This window comes from Lolium rigidum, chromosome 3 (genome assembly GCF_022539505.1).
Source record: "Lolium rigidum isolate FL_2022 chromosome 3, APGP_CSIRO_Lrig_0.1, whole genome shotgun sequence".
NCBI classification, from domain to species: Eukaryota; Viridiplantae; Streptophyta; class Magnoliopsida; order Poales; family Poaceae; genus Lolium; species Lolium rigidum.
The window spans coordinates 269,549,753-269,555,382 of record NC_061510.1 but is presented as its reverse complement, the minus strand read 5'-3'; positions in this window follow the sequence as shown (position 1 = coordinate 269,555,382).

Sequence of the window (5,630 nt, the reverse complement as noted above, 5' to 3'; positions counted from 1 at the left end):
ACTGAAAGTTATTATGAGAGAGGGAAACATGGTTATATGCATCTTAATAATATTAAGTTTCCTCTCTATATGCTGAAAATTTTGAAGTTACTCGTGTTTAATCTTCCTATGCTTGTCACTTTGTTCTTCATGAATTTATTTGTGTACAAGGTTCCTATGCATAGGAAGTGGGTTAGACTTAAAAGTGTTTCTTATTTGCTTTTGATGCTCTCTTTTGCTTCAACTCTTATTTCTTGCGAGAGCATCATTGAAATTACTGAGCCCATCTTAATGGCTATAAAGAAAGCACTTCTTGGGAGATAACCCATATTTTTATTTTGCTACTGTTTTGTTGTGTGTTGGAAGTTGTTACTACTGTAGCAACCTCTCCTTATCATGTTTATTTCGTTTTTGTGCCAAGTGAAGTCTCTAATAGAAAGTTGATGCTAGATTTGGATTTCTGCGCAGAAACAGATTTCTTATCTGTCACGAATTTGCGTTTTTCTCTCTGTAGAAGAATCTAAAAAATCTGCGAAAATTTATGCGTGATCCGCAGATATGTACGCAACTTTCATTAGTTTTGAGTTTTTCCATCTGAGCAAGTTAAGTGCCTCAGAAAAATTCGTCTTTACGGACTGTTCTGTTTTGACTGATTCAGCCTTTTATTTCGCATTGCCTCTTTTACTGTGTTTGATTGGATTTCTTTTCTCCATTAAATTTCAGTAGCTTGGGTAATGTCCAGAAGTGTTAAGAATGATTGTGTCCTCTCTGAACATGTGAATTTTTGATTATGCACTAACCCTCTAATTAGATTGCTTTAAGTTTGGTGTGGAGGAAGTTTTCAAGGATCAAGAGAGGAGGATGATATGATATGATCAAGAAGAATGAAAATTCTAAGCTTGGGGATGCCCCCGAGGTTCATCCCTGCATATTTCAAGAAGACTCAAGCATCTAAGCTTGGGGATGCCCAAGGCATCCCCTTCTTCATCAACAACTTATCAGGTCACCTCTAGTGAAACTATATTTTTATTCCGTCACATCTTATGTACTTTACTTGGAGCGTCGGTGTGCTTTTATTTTCGTTTTGTTATTTTCATTCTCTGAATAATATTGGATCCAAAACATCCTTGTGTGGGAGAGAGACACGCTCCATTTTTTCATTTGAACACTTGTGTTCTTCGTTTTGCTTTAATATTCATGGCGAAAGCTGAAAGCCTCAACATTTATTGTTATTTGGTTGGAAACAGAAAATGCTTCATATGGTAATTGGTATATTATCTTGAATAATTTGATACTTGGCAATTGTTTTGAGCTTTCAAGTAGATCATGTTTAAGATCTTGCATCATGTAGTTTAAATCTATTAGTGGAGAACTACCGTAGAGCTTGTTGAAATTTGGTTTGCATGATTGGTCTCTCTAAGGTCTAGATATTTTCTGGTAAAAGTGTTTGAACAACAAGGAAGACAATGTAGAGTCTTATAATGCTTGCAATATGTTCTTGTGTAAGTTTTTGCTGTACCGGTTCATACTTGTGTTTGCTTCAAACAACCTTGCTAGCCAAAGCCTTGTACTGAGAGGAAATACTTCTCGTGTATCCAAAAACCTTGAGCCAAAACCTATGCCATTTGTGTCCACCATAACTACCTATATGTGGTATTTTTCTGCCATTCCAAAGTAAATTGCTTGCGTGCTACCTTTAAAATTCATTCCTTGTCTTTGCAATACATAGCTCATGGGAAAGTAGCCTAAAAACTATTGTGGTAATGAATATGTTGCTTATGTATCTTAGTTCTTATAAGTTGCTTGTTGAGCGGTAACCATGTTTCTGGGGACGCCATCAACCTGTCATACCTTTGTTGAATATCATGTGAGTTGCTATGCATGTTCGTCTTGTCTGAAGTAAGGGAGATTTGCCATGAGTTGAATGGTTTGAGTATGCATGTTGTTAGAGAAGAACATTGGGCCGCCAACCAAAGCCATGTATCATGGTGGAAGTTTCAGCTTGGACATTAATCCTCAGAATCTCTTATGAGAATATTATTTGTTGTTGAATGCTTAAAACATTAAAAAGAGGAGTCCATTATCTGTTTTCTATGTTGTCCCGGTATGGATGTCCTCAAGTTGAGATCTATCAAAATCGATAAATCAAATGCGATTTATCTCCTTGGACCTTTGTACAGGTGGCATAGAGGTACCCCTTTGTGACACTTGGTTGAAACATATGTAATGCAATGATAATCCATGGAAATCCGAGCTAATTAGGACAAGGTGCGGGCACTATTGGTATTCGATGCATGAGGCTTGCAACTTATAGGAAGTTTTATGCATAACTCATATGAATTATTACTACCGTTGACACAATTGTTTCCATGTTTTCAAAATAAAAAGCTCTAGCACATGAGTAATCCCTACTTCCCTCTGCGAAGGGCCTTTTTTTTACTTTATGTTGAGTCAGTTTACCTACTTCTTTCTATCTTATAAGCAAACACTTGTGTCAACTGTGTGCACTGATTCTTACATGCTTACTTATTGCACTTGTTATATTACTTTATGTTGACAATTATCCATGAGATATACATGTTACAAGTTGAAAGCAATTGCTGAAACTTAATCATCCTTTGTGTTGCTTCGAAACCTCTTACTTTGAATCTATTGCTTTATGAGTTAGCTCTTATGCAAGTCTTTTTGATACTTGTCTTGAAAGTACTATTCATGAAAAGTTTTTGCTATATGATTCAGTTGTTTAGTCATTATCTTTTTGTTAGCAAACCATTGCTTTGAGTCACTTCATTCATCTCATATACTTTACAATAGTATTGATCAAGATTATGTTGGTAGCATGTCACTTCAGAAATTATTGTTTTTATCGTTTACCTACTCGAGGGCGAGTACGAACTAAGTTTGGGATGCTTGATACGTCTCCAACGTATCTATAATTTCTTATGTTCCATGCTAGTTTTATGACAATACCTACATGTTTTGTTCACACTTTATATCGATTTTATGCATTTTCCGGAACTAACCTATTAACAAGATGTCGAAGTGCCAGTTCCTGTTTTCTGCTGTTTTTGGTTCCAGAAATCTTACACAGGAAATATTCTCGGAATTGGACGAAACAAAAGCCAAACTTCCTATTTTCCTCGGAGGGTTCTGCTGGCGTGAAGTTGACGTGGGAGTTAGAAATCTCTGGGGTGTAACTTTTCTTCAGGTCCCCGGCAACGGCGCCAGAAATTTAGCTTGATACGCGCGAAGCACACGTCCATTGGGAACCCCAAGTGGAAGGTATGATGCGTATAGAAGCAAGTTTCCCTCAGTATGAAACCAAGGTTATCGAACCAGTAGGAGCCAAGAAGCACGTGAAGGTTGTTGGTGGAGGAGTGTAGTGCGGCGCAACACCGGTGAAACCGGTGCCAACGTGGAACCTGCACAACACAATCAAGATACTTTGCCCCAACGTAACGATGAGGTTGTCAATCTCACCGGCTTGCTGAAAACAAAGGATTAAACGTATCGAGTGGAAGATGATGTTTGTTTGCAAAGAACAGTAAAGAACAATGGTTGCGGTAGATTGTATTCAGATGTAAAAGAATGGACCGGGGTCCACAGTTCACTAGTGGTGTCTCTCCAATAAGATAACTAACATGCTAGGTGAACAAATTACAGGTGGGCAATTGACAAATAAAGATTCAATACATATCAATGATGATTACTATGAGATTTAATCAGGGCATTACGGCAAAGTACATAGACCTCTATCCAGCATGCATCTATGCCTAAATAATCCACCTTCGGGTTAGCATCCGCACCCCCTCCAGTATTAAGTTGTAAACAACAGATAATTGCATTAAGTATGGTGCGTAATGTAATCAACACAAATATCCTTAGACAAAGCATCGATGTTTTATCCCTCGTAGCAACAGCACATCCACAACCTTAGAACTTTCATCACATCGTCCTGCATTAAATGGAGGCATGAACCCACTATCGAGCATAAATACCCCCTCTTGGAGTTACAAGTATCAACTTGGCCGAGCCTCTACTAGCAACGGAGAGCATGCAAGAACATAAACAACACATATATGATAGATTGATAATCAACTTGACATAATATTCTAGATTCATCGGATCCCACCAAACACAATATGTAGCATTACAAATAGATGATCTTGATCATGTTCGGCAGCTCACAAGATCTAAACAATAATAGCACAAGTGGAGAAGACAACCATCTAGCTACTGCTATGGACCCATAGTCCAAGGATGAACTACTCACGCATCAATCCGGAGGCGGGCATGATGATGTAGAGCCCCTCCGGTGATGATTACCTCTCCGGCAGGGTGCCGGAGGCGATCTCCTGAATCCCCCGAGATGGGATTGGCGGCGGCGGCGTCTCAGTAAGGTTTTCCGTCTCGTGGCTCTCGGTACAGGGGTATTCGCGACGAAGGTTTTAAGTAGGCGGAAGGGTAGGTCAGGAGGCGGCGCGAGGGGCCCACACCATAGGGAGGCGCGGGCCCCCCTCTGGCCGCGCTGGCCTATGGTGCCGGGCCCTCGTGGCCCCTCTTCGTAACCCCTCCGGTCTACTGGAAGCTCCGCGGAAAAATAAGCCCCTGGGCGTTGATTTCATCCAATTCCGAGAATATTTCATTTGTAGGATTTCTGAAACCAAAAACAGCAGAAAACAGCAACTGGCACTTCGGCATCTTGTTAATAGGTTAGTGCCGGAAAATGTATAATAATGATGTAAAGTATGTATAAAACATGCAAGTATTGTTATAAAAGTAGCATGGAACATAAGAAATTATAGATACGTTTGAGACGTATCAAGCATCCCTAAGCTTAGTTCCTACTCGCCCTCGAGTAGGTAAACGATAACAACAAATAATTTCTGAAGTGACATGCAACCAACATAACCTTGATCAACATTATTGTAAAGCATATGAGATGGATGGAGGGATCTGAAGCAAAAGATTGCTAACAAAAGATGATGACTAAACAAATGAATCATATAGCAAAACTTTTCATGAATAGTACTTTCAAGACAAGTATCAACAAGACTTGCATAAAAGCTAACTCATAAGCAATAAATTCAAAGTAGAATGCATTGAAGCAACACAAAGGATGATTAAGTTTCAGCAATTGCTTTCAACTTGTAACATATATATCTCATGGATATTTGTCAACATAGAGTAGTATAACAAGTGCAATAGGTAAACATGTAAGAATCCATGCACACAGTTGACACAAGTGTTTGCTTCTAAGATAGAAAGAAGTAGGTAGACTGACTCAACATAAAGTAAAAGAATGGCCCTTCGCAGAGGGAAGCATGAATTAGTATTTTTGTGCTAGAGCTTTTGTTTTGAAAACATAGAAACAATTTTGTCAACGGTAGTAATAATTCATATGTGCTATGCATAATACTTCCTACAAGTTGCAAGTCTCATGCATAGAGTACTAATAGTGCTCGCACCTTGTCCTAATTAGCTTGGATTAACACAGATTATCATTGCATGACATATGTTTCAACCAAGTGTCACAAAGGGGTACCTCTATGCCGCCTGTACAAAGGTCCTAGGAGATCAATTGCATTTGATTTCTCGTTTTTAATAGATCTCAACTTAGGACATCCATACCGGGACAACATAGACAAAAG